General features: G+C 43.6%; 1 non-coding gene across 1 annotated transcript; it reads left to right on the forward strand.

Moving 5' to 3' along the window:
• The first annotated feature begins 17,100 nt into the window (after nt 1-17,100).
• Nucleotides 17,101-17,205, forward strand: LOC143999869 (small nucleolar RNA Afu_190). Its single transcript, XR_013278186.1, has one exon. It is a non-coding gene; the product is annotated as a small nucleolar RNA Afu_190 (small nucleolar RNA).
• The last annotated feature ends 412 nt before the right edge of the window (nt 17,206-17,617 follow it).

The raw sequence follows: 17,617 nt of genomic DNA on the forward strand, positions 1-17,617 counted from the left end.
CTCGGGTCCCGGCGCCGCCATTTTGGCTAAGAGAAAAAGGCAGTGGAGCCTTGCGGCTTCACTGCCCGTTTCCTACTGCGCATGCGCGAGTCGCGCAGCGCTTTGTGAATGGGGCGCGCTGTGTTCTGGGACACACAGTTCCCTGAAAACACAGCGCGACCCATTACCCAGAAGACGCCGCACGGAGGAGAGAAGATAGAAGATCTCCGCGGAGGAGGAAGAGGCAGATTAGGATGATGTGCCTAGCAACAGGCATTTCTGGTAAGTTAAAAAATATTTATTTTTCATTTTTTTTTTAGGATTTTTTTCTCATTTTTAATGTATTTTTTTTTTTCAGGGTGGCCCTCCACTTTAAGGAAAAAACTTACATTTAAATGCCAATCAATGCAGCCTTATCAGTGTCCATCTGCAGCCTTGCCCATCCATCTGCAGCCTTGCCCCAGTGTAATTTGCAGCCTTGTCATTGTAGTCTTGAAGTTTAAAAATGGCGTCACCGAGATACAGAGTCCTGTGTATCTCGGCGGCTCTCGGGTCCTCGCGGCGGCTCTCTGGTCCTCTCGGCTATGTATCTTAGCGGGGCCCCCTATTGGGCGGGGCCCATGGGCTTGAGCCCAGTCAAGCCCAATGGTAAGTCTGGCCCTGCCAGTGAGGTTATGCCTCCAGGAAGGACAATTTCACGATTCTGATGCCTGCTGCCTGGGGAGGATATAGCTCCAGAGAGGTCCAGTTCATGATTCTGATTCCTGCTGCCTGGGGAGGATATAACTCCAGAGAGGTCCAGTTCATTATTCTGAGGCCTGCTGCCTGGGGAGGATATAGCTCCAGAGAGGTCCAGTTCATGATTCTGATTCCTGCTGCCTGGGGAGGATATAGCTCCAGAGAGGTCCAGTTCATGATTCTGAGGCCTGCTGCCTGGGGAGGATATAGCTCCAGAGAGGTCCAGTTCATGATTCTGAGGCCTGCTGCCTGGGGAGGATATAGCTCCAGAGAGGTCCAGTTCATGATTCTGAGGCCTGCTGCCTGGGGAGGATATAGCTTCAGAGAGGTCCAGTTCATGATTCGGAGGCCTGCTGCCTGGGGAGGATATAGCTCCAGAGAGGTCCAGTTCATGATTCTGAGGCCTGCTGCCTGGGGAGGATATAGCTCCAGAGAGGTCCAGTTCATGATTCTGAGGCCTGCTGCCTAGGGAGGATATAGCTCCAGAGAGGTCCAGTTCATGATTCTGAGGCCTGCTGCCTGGGGAGGATATAGCTCCAGAGAGGTCCAGTTCATGATTCTGAGGCCTGCTGCCTGGGGAGGATATAGCTCCAGAGAGGTCCAGTTCATGATTCTCAAATCTGATGCCTGGGGAGGGTATAGCTCCAGGGTGGGTTAGGGTTCTTATTCCTGCTACCTGGAAAGTATAAAGCTCCATGAAGGGCCAGTTAATGTTTCCCAGGCCTACTGCCTGGGGAGGTTGTAGCTCCAGGAAGGCCCAGTTCATTATTCTCAGACCTGCTTCCTGGGATGGGGGTGGTGTAGCTCCAGGGAGGTGCAGTTCATGATTCTTAGGCCTGCTGCCCGGGAAAGGAAGCTAAAACCGAAGAGTTCTGCTTAGTCAACTGGGCTTAAAGGTTCGCAGCTAGAAATTCCCTTCCTGGGATTACAATGTCCACAACAAGCCTCTGAGAGGGGCTGCAGATACTTGAAGGTAGCCGTCCATCTGGCCTACCAATTCTGCATCAGCCATTGGCAGAGATGAAGGAGACTGCAAGATATTCCTGAGCGGGGGGGAATTTTGGGTCGATGTTTTCGGGTATCCCGTACCCCTCGCCAACTCTTCCTTAAACAACTGAGCCAATAAAGTTTGCAAAAAATAAGTTTGGCAGAGGGCAAAGTCTGTCTGGTCGCGTGAATCTACAGGCCAAATCACCAATAAAGTAGTCTAGGAGGGCTCACGGAAATCTTGCGGCTCCGTCGGGGGCCATTGCTACGACTCAAAAACCGTGAAATAAAAACAGAAGCAGATTGATAAATCCGCGACCCAACGTCAGGCGTCAAATAACTTCATAAAGTAGGCCACGCGGCCTGACCCAGCACTGGACCCGGGAAGCGATTGCTGTGCGGAGTAAACAGCGCCCTTACTGAAAACTTAATCAGCACAGGATGAATATTTCAGGAGGACAAACAGGCCGGGCAGGTAAGGAGGATGATTAATTCATGAGAGGAGCTCAGGAGAGAGAAGACGTTCTCTGGGCTGAGCATTCGAATGTCGGGCAGACAGGTGCGGCGGTGGTCGCCTTGTCAGAGCAGGTGAGGATGGACATAACTCAGATCTCTGAGAAGGTCGGGGGGAGGGGGAGAGCCCTTCCCCCACCCAACCATCAGCGCCAGACCCCTCCAGCATCACATACAATCATCTCAGGAGGCATGTACAGATGTGCTATGGTGCAGTGGAGTGATGCCAGGGGCTGATTGTAGCAAACAGGCCGATTTCTATGAAATGAGGGGCCACACGTTGAATAGAGGTGAAGGAACTGCTGGTTCAAACAGGGTGAGATGGCTTTAAAGCTGCACCCCACCCATATAGCTGATTGCACAAAATACATTCAGTGTATCTAGACTGTCCTCTCTGTTGTAGGATCTGCAACTTTGTTCAGCCAGGCTTGTGATTCAGCACTCCTGCTAGACTGCATAGCCTGGTCCTGGACATTCCTGCCAAGGACACTGTGGTAAAGCAACACAGTCTGACTGGCTATGCCAATGAGGTTGTCTTTGCCAGGCAGCATAGAGTGGTCCTGGACCTCCCAGCTGGAGACACTGCGGCAAACCAACACAGCCTGGCCCAGGACATACCCCCAGCCTGTGATTGGCTACAGTGATGAGGTCACCTGTGCCAGGCAGCATAGAGTGTTCCTGGACCTCCCAGCAGGAGACACTGCGGCAAACCAATACAGCCTGGTACAGGAAACACTCCCATGCTGTGATTGGCTACAATGAAGAGGTCATCTCTGACAGGCAGTATAGAGTGTTCCTGGACCTCCCAGCTGGAGACACTGCGGAAAAACCAACACAGGCTGGTCCGGGACACACCCCCAGCCTGTGATTGGCTACATTGATGAGGCCATCTCTACCAGGCAGCATATTGGTCCTGGACCTCCCAGCAGGAGACACTGCGGCAAACCAACACAGCCTGGTACAGGACACACCCCCAGCCTGTGATTGGCTACAATGATGAGATAATCTCTGCCAGGCAGCATAGAGCTGTCAGAGACTTGTTTTGTAGGACCTGCTATGCTATTGGTTTAAAACCACTTGCCGACCAACCACAGTACATATACTGCAGCTGGGTGGCATGTGCAGGCAAAATGAGGTACATGTACAACACTTTGCCTGCTTCGGTTTAGGGGTGTGCAGACCCCCCACCCCCCACCCCATGACCGCTGTGTCCACAGGTGTGGTAAAAAAAAAAATCCCTGACTGCCTCCCAGAGTAGTACCATGTTACTATGATGAGACTGAACTACTCTGAAGAAAGTATGCAGAAAAAAAAAAGCTTAAAAAAAAAAATGTTTAAAATATTGAAGACATTTTTTAAATTTTTTAAATTATTTTTTAAAATACTGTCACCAGTGAGTGTCACTGATTACCACCACGTCAGTCATATGATGATGCTGTACTGCACTAGTGATTATATGCAGAAAAATAAAAATAGTAAAAAAATGTAAAAAAAAAAAAAAGTTTAAAAATGAAAAAACATTTTTTTTAAATATTGAAGAAAAAAATTAAAATTTTTTTAAATGATTTTTTAAATACTGCCACCAGTCAGTGCCCCAGATTACTGCCACATAAGTCACATCATGACACTGTACTGTGCTAGTCAGTGTATGCAGAAAAAAAAAATAGTAAAAAAATGAAAAAAAGAATGTTTAAAATATTGAATAAAAAATTGTAATTTTTTTTTTCTTAAATACTGCCACCAGTCAGTGCCCCATATTACTGCCACATCAGTCATATGATGATGCTGTACTGCACTAATGACTGTATGCAGAAAAATAAAAATAGTCAAAAATGAAAAAAAAAAGTTTAAAAATGAAAAAACTTTTTTAAATATTGAAGACATTTTTTTTACATTTTTAAAATAATTTTTTAAATACAGTCACAAGTCAGTGTCCCTGATTACCACCACATAAGTCATATGATGACACTGTACTGTGCTAGTGAGTGTATGCAGGAAAAAAAATAGTAAAACATGAAAAAAAAATGTTTAATATATTGAATACAATTTTTTTTTTTTTTTTTTTAAATACTGCCACCAGTCAGTGCCCCAGATTACTGCCACATCAGTCATATGCTGATGCTGTACTGCACTAATGACTGTATTCAGAAAAATAAAAATAGTCAAAAATGAAAAAAAAAGTTTAAAAATGAAAAAACTTTTTTAAATATTGAAGATTTTTTTTTTACATTTTTAAAATTATTTTTTAAATACTGTCACAAGTCAGTGCCCCAGATTACTGCCACATCAGTCATATGATGATGCTGCACTGCACTAGTGACTGTATGCAGAAAAATAAAAATAGTAAAAAAATGAAAAAAAGTTTAAAAATGAAAAAACCTTTTTTTAAATATTGAAGAAAAAAATTTACATTTACATTTTTTTAATTATTTTTTAAATACTGTCATATGATGATGCCGTACTGCACTAGTGACTGTATGCAAAAAAATAAAAATAAAATAAAATTGCAAAAAACCCAAATTTTATTTAATTTCTTCATTTTCAAAAAAAAAAAATGTGGCAAAAACAACTTTAAAATACTCGCCATGCCTCTTAGTAAATGGCTCAGACTGTCTACTTTTGAAAAAGGGGTCACTTCGGGGGTATTTGTACTATCCTGGCATTTTAGGGTCTCAAGAAATGAGATCGGCCGGTCAGTACATCAGGATTGACCAATTTTTAAATATACTGTATATACCATCAAGGGCAGACTGACAACTCATGGGGCCCCCGGGCAATAGGAGAAGACTATGGGCCCCCCGGGCAATAGGAGAAGACTATGGGGCCCTCGGGCAATAGGAGATTATGGGACCCCCAGGCAATAGAATATGGGGCCACACAGTACACACACACACACACACAAACACACAGACACAATATACACACACAGAATACATATACACACACTGAAAATGTACTGGAGAGGCGGGGCAGCTATAATCTTGGGATTTTTTTTTTTTAAAACACACATTTTTACATACTGTCCCTGGTTTTATTGAGGATGGCAACCCTGATGGGGCCCCTTAGTTACATGGGGCCCTCGGGCAGTGCCTGAGTGCCCGAATGGTCAGTTCGCCCCTGTATACCATTGTTTGTACCACATCTGTACATGCGATAATTTTCACACAAACCAATTAATATTATTAGAATTTTTTTTTAACCAACGACATGTAGCAGAATACATTTTGGACAAAATGTATGATGGAATTTGATTTTATTGGATGTTTTATGACAGAAAGTAAAAAAATATCTTTTTTTTTTCTTTTTTACATTTTTTGTTTGTATTACAAAAAATAAAAAATCCAGAGGTGATCAAATACTATCAAAAGAAATCTCTATTTGTGTGAAAAAAAACTCTATTTGTGTTTAATATGATTTTATTTGATATGTTTTATGACAGAAAATAAAAAAATATATTTTTAAAAAAATGTTTGGTATTTTTTTTGTCTGTATTACAAAAAAAAAAATCCAGGAGGTGATTAAATACCACCAAAAGAAAGCTCTATTTGGGTGAATTTTTTTATTGGGTACAGAGTTGCATGACCGTGCAATTATCATTTAAAAGAGCGCAGTGCTTAATAGCAAAAAAATGGCCTGGCCATGAAGGGAGGGGGGGTAAAACCTTCCAGAGCGGAGGTGGATAATTAATGAACACATTGCTACATTCAATTGTGTTTTCTTACATCTACCCCGGGGTTTAGCTTTGAAGTCATTAAACTGCCAATAGGAACACAGCTGCATATTAGAATAACCACACCTCCCAACATTTTGAGATGGGAATGAGGGACACCTACTAACAAATGTAGGTAGGCATAAGACACTCCCTCTGCCACGCCCCCTTAGAGGAGAATAAACACACAAAAAAAAAGTTAATTAAATCCACAAGGGCTTTTTTTTACCACTACTATTCCTTTATATTGGCTTTTAAAATGTACAAATGTAGCAATTTATAATTCAGATGAAAGGTTTAGCGCTGGGAAACACTTTTTGAAAGATAAAAAGTGCATTTTATCTACAACTATAGAGATCAGACCAACATGAAGGGCAAATGAGGAGGAAAGAGGGATAGAGGGACATTTCTCCAAATCAGGGACAGTCCCTCCAAATCCGGGACAGTCCCGCAAACTCTGGGACAGTCCCGCAAAATCCGGGACAGTTGGGAGCTATGGAATAACTATCCACATTTCAACATTGGAGCTTTCAAAGCAACACGAGGCAACTAACAGAGAATCAAAGAAGCCGAGTGGTTGGTGGTTGAATTGCGGGTGGATTGGCCCAATTTCTTTGTCGGGCCTCTGAATGATTCCATTGGCTTCATTTCAGATCTCAGCATAAAGGAAACGTTAGATAAAACACGGCGTTTACAAACAGATTTCTGGCCAAAACTAACAAGATTCAAATGAAGAGCTCATTGAATGATAGAATAACAAAACGAAACTAAAAAACTAACATTTCTCATATAGTACTTTTTCTGCAGCTAGATGTCCTCAGTTTAATGGTCGGGATGATTCAGCTCACTTCCTCTGAGCCCAGGTTGTTATGGCTTTGCCCCTCGGCTGTGACTGGACAGGGAAACGAAAAGTGGCACCGGGATGAGCTCATCTCGTTATCACTCTGCTCTCTCCTTATATCAGCATGCATCTTGTCAGCACATGAACTGATTGGCTGCCGGTGCTGCCTCTTCCTCGCACACTCCAGCTCTGCTGTACAGAGACTAAATTGTATCTTTTATATACACCTAGAGTTCAGCTTTAAAGCAGATCTTCACTCTAAATTGAATTTATTTTGCCTTGCCCCCCTCCTATATATATATGTATATGTATATATATATATATATATATATATATATATATATATATATATATATATATATATCATCTCACCAAAGTTAGTACACCCCTCACTTTTTTGTAAATCTTTTCTTCTAGCTTTTCATGTGACAACACTGAAGAAATGACACTTGTCTACAATGTAAAGTAGTGAGTGTACAGCTTGTATAACGGTGTAAATTTGCCGTCCCCTCAAAATAACTCAACACACAGCCATTAATGTCTAAACCGCTGGCAACAAAAGTCAGTACACCCCTAAGTGAAAATGTCCAAATTAGGCCCAATTAGCCATTTTTCCCTCCCCGGTGTCATGTGACTCGTTAGTGTTACAAGGTCTCAGGTGTGAATGGGGAGCAGGTGTGTTAAATTTGGTGTTATCGCTCTCACTCTCTCATACTGGTCACTGGAAGTTCAACATTTCACCTCATGGCAAAGAACTCTCTGAGGATCTGAAAAAAAAAAGAATTGTTGCTCTACATAAAGATGGCCTAGGCTATAAGAAGATTGCCAAGAGCCTGGAACTGAGCTGCAGAACAGTGGCCAAGACTATACAGCGGTATAACAGGACAGGTTCCCCTCAGAACAGGCCTCGCCATGGTCCACCAAAGAAGTTGAGGTCACGCGCTCAGCATCATATCCAGAGGGTGTCTTTGGGAAAGAAACGTATGAGTGCTGCCAGCATTGCTGCAGAGGTTGTAGGGGTGGGGGTCAGCCTGTCAGTGCTCAGACCATACGCCGCACACTGCATCAAATTGGTCTGCATGTCTGTCATCCCAGAAGGAAGCCTCTTCTAAAGATGATGCACAAGAAAGACCACAAACAGTTTGCTGAAGACAAGCAGACTAAGGAGATGGATTACTGGAACCATGTCCTGTGGTCTGATAAGACCAAGATAAAGGTATTTGGTGTCAGATGGTGACAAGCGTGTGTGGGGGCAACCAGGTGAGGAGGACAAAGACAAGTGTGTCTTGTCTACAGTCAGGCATGGTGGTGGGGGTGTCATGGTCTGGGGCTGCATGAGTGCTGCCGGCACTGGGGGGCTACAGATCATTGAGGGAACCATGAATGCCAACATGTACTGTGACATACTGAAGCAGAGCATGATCCCCTCCCTTCAGAGACTGGACTGCAGGGCAGTATTCCAACATGATAACCACCCCAAACACACCTCCAACACCACCACTGCCTTGCTAAAGAAGCTGAGGGTAAAGGTGATGGACTGGCCAAACTCTACTGACCATCTGTGGGACATCCTCAAACGGAAGGTGGAGGAGCGCAAGGTCTCCAACATCCACCAGCTCTGTGATGTCATCATGGGGGAGGGGAAGAGGACTCCAGTGGTGACCTGTGAAGCTCTGGTGACCTCCATGCCCAAGAGGGTTAAGGCAGTGCTGGAAAATAATGGTAACCACACAAAACATTGGCACTTTGGGCCCAATTTGGACATTTTCACTTAGGGGTGTACTGACTTTTGTTGCCAGCGGTTTAGACATTAATGGCTGTGTGTTGAGTTATTTTGAGGGGGACAGGAAATTGACACTGTTATACAAGCTGTACACTCACTACTTTACATTGTAGACAAGTGTCATTTCTCCAGTGTTGTCACATGAAAAGAGAGAAGAAAATTTTTTCAAAAATGTGACTGAGGGGTGTACTTACTTTTGGGAGATACTGTGTATATATATATACACACTATATTCTCAAAAGTATTGGGAAGCCTGAGTTTACACACACATGAACTTTAATGACATCCCAGCATTAGTAGTCCGAAGGGTTCAATATTGAGTTGGCCCGCCCTTTGCAACTATAACAGCTTCAACTCTTCTGGGAAGGCTGTCCACAGGGTTTAGGAGTGTGTCTATGGGAATGTTTGACCGTTCTTCCAGAAGTTCATTTGTGAGGTCAGGCACTGATGTTGGATGAGAAGGCCTGGCTCGCAGTCTCCGCTCTAATTCATCCCAAAAGGTTTTCTATCGGGTTGAGGTCAGGACTCTGTGCAGGCCAGTCAAGTTCCTCCACCCCAAACTCCTTCATCCGTGTCTTTATGGACCTTGCTTTGTGCACTGGTGGACAGTCATGTTGGAACAGGAAGAGGCCGTCCCCAAACTGTTCCCACAAAGTTGGGAGCAAGAAATTGTCCAAAATGTCTTGGTATGCTGACACCTTAAGAGTTCTCTTCACTGGAACTAAGGGGCCAAGCCCAACGCCTGAAAAACAACCAACAAAAAAAAGAATGGTCAAACTTTCCCATAGACACTCCTAAACTTTGTGGACGGCCTTCCCAGAAGAGTTGAAGCTGTTATAGTCGCAAAGGGCGGAGCCAACTCAATATTGAACCCTACGGACTAAGACTGGGATGTCATTAAAGTTCATGTGTGTAAAGGCAGGCGTCCCAATACTATTGGTAATGTAGTGTATGTGCTGCAGAGCATTGAATCCCAGCAGAGCCCTGCAGCATGCGCAGGTTTCCCGCACATCTGCGCATTTGCAAAGACAGGGTTGCTGTAGATGTCCCAGAACTTTACAGTGCAAAAGAATCCGCAGGTTGAGCACCCATGGCAAGGCAAGAGCATGCAAGTACACCAGAGCCGCCACACCGCAATGGTGGAGTGACGGTGGCGAGCCAAGGCCAAAACCACCGCTGGGATGGACGTTGCTGCCAATTCTGAAAGCTGGTCGATCGACTGCCCTAACCTTAACTTCACCATACATCTGCAAGTTGAGCACCGATCCGCGCGAAAGATTTTTTTTAGATTTTTTTTTTGAAAGTCGAAAGTTTTTAAAAAAAATTCCAATAAACAATTTGTGAAATGTTGGCCCCTTCAGTGGACGCCCTCTGCTTCCTCGTACTTTGTCTTGGGTTATTCCCAACAACGCCATGCTTAGAATGCGCCGCAGAGACTTCCGCGGGATAACGGTCACCCGCGCTGACAGAATTTCATCACACACCCTCATTACCAGCCGCCGCTTCTCATCTCCGCGCTCCTGTTTTTTTTTTTTTTTCCCTGGTACGTTTAAGCGCCCATGATTGATGGGTCCCTCACCTGCCCGATGCGATAAAATCTTACACGCCGCCTCCCTCAGAAGACGCTTACTGACGGCAGGAAATTAATTGCCTTTCTTCTCCAATTCAGATGAGATTCGCGAACGGCACAAACGAGGCACGCGGGCGCAGGGCTTAACGGGGAGAGAGAGAGAGAGCGCGGCGAGGGAGGGGTGCGGTGATTAGGTACGCCTCTCCATTTACAATCGCGGAGACAACCAATTACTCCATTTCAATTCAATTAGAGGCAGGGGAAAAAAAAAAAAAGGCAGCTGTGGTCGCCCGGGCTCGCAGATCTGAAGGCGTTGGAGTGGCACGGAATCCAGATTAATAGAGACGGAATGCAAACAAGGGATGAGTGAAGGGGGAGGATGGATCGCGGAGACGAACGCAGCTTTACCTGCCTCTTGTAATCTCTGTTACATGAACTGACGTTCTTGCGGCACGGGGAGGGGGAACTGACACGCCGTTATGCCGGCGCTTTAAAAACAAGAATGCCAAAATTCCCGTTACATGTTACAATGTATTACAAAACCTTCCCCAGAACTAGGCTAGAAAATGGAAAATTGTATAAAATACTTACCGTAATTTTCCTTTCCTGGCACCAATCCATGGCAGCATACTACCACATGTACTGCCATGGATTGGTGGCAGGAAAGGAAAATTACGGTAAGTATTTGATGCAATTTTTTAGTTTTAATGGAGCCAATCTATGGCAGCATTCTACCACATGCATACTGCCATGGATTGGCGCCAGATAAAGAAAATTACGGTAAGTATTTCATACAAGTTTCAGTTTTTCTGACGCCAACCTATAGCAGCTTTCTACCACATGAATACTGCCATGGATTGGTGGCAGGAAAAGAAAAAAACGGTAAGTATTTCATACAAGTTTCAGTTTTTCTGACGCCAACCTATGGCAGCTTTCTACCACATGTATACTGCCATGGATTGGCGCCAGGAAAGGAAAATTACGGTAAGTATTTGATGCATTTTTTTAGTTTTAATGGAGCCAACCTATGGCAGCTTTCTACCACATGAATACTGCCATGGATTGGCGACAGGAAAAGAAAATTACGGTAAGTATTTCATACAAGTTTCAGTTTTTCTGACGCCAACCTATGGCAGCTTTCTACCACATGTGTACTGCCATGGATTGGTGGCAGGAAAAGAAAATTACGGTAAGTATTTGATACAAGTTTCAGTTTTTCTGACGCCAACCTATGGCAGCTTTCTACCACATGTGTACTGCCATGGATTGGTGGCAGGAAAAGAAAATTACGGTAAGTATTTGATACAAGTTTCAGTTTTTCTGGCGCCAACCTATGGCAGCTTTCTACCACATGTATACTGCCATGGATTGGCGCCAGGAAAGGAAAATTACGGTAAGTATTTGATGCATTTTTTTAGTTTTAATGGAGCCAACCTATGGCAGCTTTCTACCACATGAATACTGCCATGGATTGGCGACAGGAAAAGAAAATTACGGTAAGTATTTCATACAAGTTTCAGTTTTTCTGACGCCAACCTATGGCAGCATTCTACCACATGTGTACTGCCATGGATTGGTGCCAGGAAAGGAAAATTACGGTAGGTATTTGATACAATTTTCAGTTTTCCTGGCACCAATCCATGGCAAGGCACGGAATCCAGATTAATAGAGATAGAATGCAAACAAGGGATGAGTGAAGGGGGAGGATGGATCGCGGAGATGAACGCAGCTTTACCTGCCTCTTGTAATCTCTGTTACATGAACTTAAGTTCTTGCGGCACGGGGAGGGGGAACTGACACGCTGTTATGCCGGCGCTTTAAAAATAAGAATGCCAAAATTCCCGTTACATGTTACAATGTATTACAAAACCTTCCCCAGAACTAGGCTAGAAAATGGAAAATTATATCAAATACTTACCGTAATTTTCCTTTCCTGGCACCAATCCATGGCAGCATATTACCACATGTATACTGCCATGGATTGGTGGCAGGAAAAGAAAACTACGGTAAGTATTTCATACAAGTTTCAGTTTTTCTGACGCCAACCTATGGCAGCTTTCTACCACATGTGTACTGCCATGGATTGGTGGCAGGAAAAGAAAATTACGGTAAGTATTTGATACAAGTTTCAGTTTTTCTGGCGCCAACCTATGGCAGCTTTCTACCACATGTATACTGCCATGGATTGGCGCCAGGAAAGGAAAATTACGGTAAGTATTTGATGCATTTTTTTAGTTTTAATGGAGCCAACCTATGGCAGCATTCTACCACATGTATACTGCCATGGATTGGTGGCAGGAAAGGAAAATTACGGTAAGTGTTTGATGTCATTTTCAGTTTTCCTGGTGCCAACCTATGGCAGCATTCTACCACATGCATACTGCCATGGATTGGCGACAGGAAAAGGAAATTACGGTAAGTATTTGATACAAGTTTCAGTTTTCCTGACGCCAACCTATGGCAGCTTTCTACCACATGTGTACTGCCATGGATTGGGGGCAGGAAAGGAAAATTACGGTAAGTGTTTGATGTAATTTTCAGTTTTCCTGGTGTCAACCTATGGCAGCATTCTACCGCATGCATACTGCCATGGATTGGCGACAGGAAAAGAAAATTACGGTAAGTATTTGATACAAGTTTCAGTTTTTCTGGCGCCAACCTATGGCAGTTTTATACCACATGCATACTGCCATGGATTGGCGCCAGGAAAAGAAAATTACGGTAAGTATTTGATGCAATTTTCAATTTTCCTGGCGTTAACCTATGGCAGCATTCTACCACATGTATATTGCCATGGATTGGTGTCAGGAAAGGAAAATTATGGTAGGTATTTGATACAAGTTTCAGTTTTTCTGGCGCCAACCTATGGCAGCTTTCTACCACATGTGTACTGCCATGGATTGGTGCCAGGAAAGGAAAATTACGGTAGGTATTTGATACAATTTTCAGTTTTCCTGGCACCAATCCATGGCAAGGCACGGAATCCAGATTAATAGAGATAGAGTGCAAACAAGGGATGAGTGAAGGGGGAGGATGGATCGCGGAGATGAACGCAGCTTTACCTGCCTCTTGTGTTCTCTGTTACATGAACTGACGTTCTTGCGGCACAGGGAGGAGGAAAACTGACACGCTGTTATGCTGGCGCTTTAAAAACAAGAATGCCAAAATTTCCGTTACATGTTACAATGTATTACAAAACCTTTCCCAGAACTAGACTAGAAAATGGAAAATTGTATCAAATACTTACCGTAATTTTCCTTTCCTGGCACCAATCCATGGCAGCATACTACCACATGTATACTGCCGTGAATTGGTACCAGGAACGGAAAATTACGGTAAGTATTTGATGCAATTTTTTAGTTTTCCTGGAGCCAACCTATGGCAGCATTCTACCACATGCATACTGCCATGGATTGGCGCAAGGAAAATAAAATTACGGTAAGTATTTGATGCAATTTTCGATTTTCCTGGCGCCAACCTATGGCAGCATTCTACCACATGTATACTGCCATGGATTGGTGCCAGGAAAGGAAAATTACGGTGAGTATTTGATACAATTTTCAGTTTTCCTGGCGCCAACCCATGGTGTGGCACAGAATCCAGATTAATAGAGATAGAATGCAAACAAGGGATGAGTGAAGGGGGAGGATGGATCGCGGAGATGAACGCAGCTTTACCTGCCTCTTGTGTTCTCTGTTACATGAACTGATGTTCTTGTGGCACAGAGAGGAGGAAAACTGACACGCTGTTATGCCGGCGCTTTAAAAACAAGAATGCCAAAATTCCCGTTATATGTTACAATGTATTACAAAACCTTCCCCAGAACTAGGCTAGAAAATGGAAAATTGTATCAAATACTTACCGTAATTTTCCTTTCCTGGCACCAATCCATGACAGCATACTACCACATGTATACTGCCGTGGATTAGTGCCAAGAATGAAAAAATATGGTGAGCATTTGATGCAATTTTCTTTAGTTTTCCTGGCGCCAACCTATGGCAGCATTCTACCACATGTATACTGCCATGGATTGGCGCCAGATAAAGAAAATTACGGTAAGTATTTGATACAAGTTTCAGTTTTTCTGGCGCCAACCTATGGCAGCTTTCTACCACATGTGTACTGCCATGGATTGGCGGCAGGAAAGGAAAATTACAGTAAGTTTTTGATGCAATTTTCGATTTTCCTGGCGCCAACCTATGGCAGCATTCTACCACATGTGTACTGCCATGGATTGGTGCCAGGAAAGGAAAATTACGGTAAGTATTTGATACAAGTTTCAGTTTTGCTGGTGCCAACCTATGGCAGCTTTCTACCATATGTGTTCTGCCATGGATTGGTGCCAGGAAATGAAAATTACGGTAAGTATTTGATGCAAGTTTCAGTTTTCCTGGTGCCAACCCATGGTGTGGCATTTTACCACATGTATTATGCCATGGATTGGCGCCAGGAATTAAAATTACGGTAAGTATTTGATACAAGTTTCAGTTTTCCTAGTGCCAACCCATGGCAGCATTTTACCACATGTATACTGCCATGGATTGGTGCCAGGAAAGGAAAATTACGGTAAGTATTTGATACAAGTTTCAGTTTTGCTGGTGCCAACCTATGGCAGCTTTCTACCATATGTGTACTGCCATGGATTGGTGCCAGGAAATGAAAATTACGGTAAGTATTTGATACAAGTTTCAGTTTTTCTGGCGCCAACCTATGGCAGCTTTCTACCACATGTGTACTGCCATGGATTGGCGGCAGGAAAGGAAAATTACAGTAAGTTTTTGATGCAATTTTCGATTTTCCTGGCGCCAACCTATGGCAGCATTCTACCACATGTGTACTGCCATGGATTGGTGCCAGGAAAGGAAAATTACGGTAAGTATTTGATACAAGTTTCAGTTTTGCTGGTGCCAACCTAGGGCAGCTTTCTACCATATGTGTTCTGCCATGGATTGGTGCCAGGAAATGAAAATTACGGTAAGTATTTGATGCAAGTTTCAGTTTTCCTGGTGCCAACCCATGGCAGCATTTTACCACATGTATTATGCCATGGATTGGCGCCAGGAATGAAAATTACGGTAAGTATTTGATACAAGTTTCAGTTTTCCTAGTGCCAACCCATGGCAGCATTTTACCACATGTATACTGCCATGGATTGGTGCCAGGAAAGGAAAATTACGGTAAGTATTTGATACAAGTTTCAGTTTTGCTGGTGCCAACCTATGGCAGCTTTCTACCATATGTGTACTGCCATGGATTGGTGCCAGGAAATGAAAATTACGGTAAGTATTTGATGCAAGTTTCAGTTTTCCTGGTGCCAACCCATGGCAGCATTTTACCACATGTATTATGCCATGACTTGGCGCCAGGAATGAAAATTACGGTAAGTATTTGATACAAGTTTCAGTTTTCCTAGTGCCAACCCATGGCAGCATTTTACCACATGTATACTGCCATGGATTGGTGCCAGGAAAGGAAAATTACGGTGAGTATTTGATACAATTTTCAGTTTTCCTGGCACCAATCCATGGCAAGACACAGAATCCAGATTAATAGAGATGGAATGCAAACAAGGGATGAGTGAAGGGGGAGGATGGATCGCGGAGACGAACGCAGCTTTACCTGCCTCTTGTGTTCTCTGTTACATGAACTGACGTTCTTGCGGCACGGGGAGGGGGAACTGACACGTTACATGTTACAATGTATTACAAAACCTTCCCCAGAACTAGGCTAGAAAATGGAAAATTGTATCAAACACTTACCATCATTTTCCTTTCCTGGCACCAATCCATAACAGCATACAACCACATGTGTGCTGGCCTTGGATTGGCGCCAAGATTGAAAAATTGTGGTAAGTATTTGATGCAATTTTTTTAGTTTTTCCTGGCGCCAACTTATGGCAGCTTTCTACCACATGTATACTGCCATGGATTGGCGCCAGGAAAATAAAATTTTGAGAAGTATTTGATACAACTTTCAGTTTTCCTGGTGCCAACCCATAGCAGATTTCTACCACATGTATACTGCCATGGATTGGTGCCAGGAAAGGAAAATTACGGTAAGTATTTGATGCAATTTTCAGTTTTCCTGGTGTCAACCTATGGCAGCATACTGCAACATGTATTATGCCATGGATTGGCGCAGGGAAAAGAAAATTACGGTAAATATTTAATACAAGTTTCATTTTTCCTGGTGCCAACCCATGGCAGCATACTACCACGTGTGCTACTATGGATTGGTGCCAGGAAAGGGAGATTACGGTAAGTATAAGATACAATTGTCATTTTTCCTGGCCCAACCCATGGCAACATACTACCACATGTGTTCTGTCTTGGATTGGTGCCAGGGACAGAAAATGACGGTAAGTATTTGATACAATTTTCAGTTTTCCTGGCGCCAACCCATGGCCTGGCACGGAATCCAGATTAATAGAGACGGAATGCAAACAAGGGATGAGTGAAGGGGGAGGATGGATCGCGGAGATGAACGCAGCTTTACCTGCCTCTTGTGACCTCTGTTACATGAACTGACGTTCTTGTGGCATGGGGGGGAGGAAAAGAGACATGGTGTTATGCCGGCGCTTTAAAAATAAGAATGCCAAAATTCCCGTTACATGTTACATTGTATTACAAAACCTTCCCCAGAACTAGGCTAGAAAAATTGAAAATTGTATCAATTACTTACCGTCATCTTCCTTTCCTGGCACCAATTCATGGCAGCACACTACCACACATGTATACTGCCATGGATTGGTGCCAAGAATGAAAAATTACGGTAAATATTTGATGCTATTTTTTTTGTTTTCCTGGCGCCAACCTATGGCAGCATTCTACCACATGTATACTGCCATGGATTGGCGCCAGATAAAGAAAATTACAGTAAGTATTTGATACAAGTTTCAGTTTTCCTGGTGCCAACCCATGGCAGCATTCTACCACACGTGTACTGACCATGGCTTGGCGCCAGGAAAGTAAAGTTACGGTATTTGGTGTGATTTTTCTTTCCTGGCACCAGTCCATGGCAGCATACTACCATGTTTGCTGCCATGGATTGGCGCCAGGGAAGGAAAATTATTGTAAGTATTTGATACAATATTCAGTTTTCCTGTTTTTCCATGGCAGCATACTACCACAGGTTCCCCATTGAAAACGTCACGTATGACGAAACGCGTATGGAAGGGCACGCTGTGACGTCACCACGTGTTACGAGAGGAGGGCAGGCTCTCGTTTTTGCCAGCCGGCTTGTTTTTACAAATGCGAAAATCGTTCGTTTTTATGTAAGTGCATTTCTATTACAATTAAAAGAGCATTGAAGTTTTTTTACACTATGGGAGTCCTCTTTTCTTTTTACATTATGAACGTGCAACTGGGTTACTAAGGAGAATGTGGAGCGGCTTCAGTATATGGAGCGTTCGTTCCTGAGAGACAAAGTGTTTGGTGAAGGCGAGGAGCTGTCAGTGGCTTGGTACTCTAAACGCTCCTTGTGCTTTTACCGTCTGGT

This window comes from Lithobates pipiens, unplaced genomic scaffold (genome assembly GCF_037356315.1).
Source record: "Lithobates pipiens isolate NorthernLeopardFrog02 unplaced genomic scaffold, aLitPip1_a1.2 Scaffold_19, whole genome shotgun sequence".
NCBI lineage: Eukaryota > Metazoa > Chordata > Amphibia > Anura > Ranidae > Lithobates > Lithobates pipiens.